The sequence below is a fragment of the Haliotis asinina genome, chromosome 12 (genome assembly GCF_037392515.1).
Source record: "Haliotis asinina isolate JCU_RB_2024 chromosome 12, JCU_Hal_asi_v2, whole genome shotgun sequence".
Classification (NCBI taxonomy): domain Eukaryota; kingdom Metazoa; phylum Mollusca; class Gastropoda; order Lepetellida; family Haliotidae; genus Haliotis; species Haliotis asinina.
In genome coordinates, this window is record NC_090291.1 from 5,375,226 (window position 1) to 5,375,517 (window position 292).

Here is a 292-nt window from a genome sequence, read left to right on the forward strand (position 1 = left end):
TCTGCCGGAAGTTTTCAAACCTGGGGAGCAGTCTGTGATTCTCTTATGAAGGGACCGATCATTTATTCATATGAACCCATAGGCTACTTGGAGCTTGGAAAAATCGCCGTAAATTCATATCTAAGTGAAAAGCTGTCTTGTAAACATGTCAGTTTCGTTAAAAAGATATATACAGAGTAGTACAAAAAGTATCCGGATACTTAACGTTATTTGACTTACATGTTTAGTGAAGCATAAATAATTTTCTTGAATTTAATTTTCATAAGATCCAAGTCCAATTTTGCACATTAGC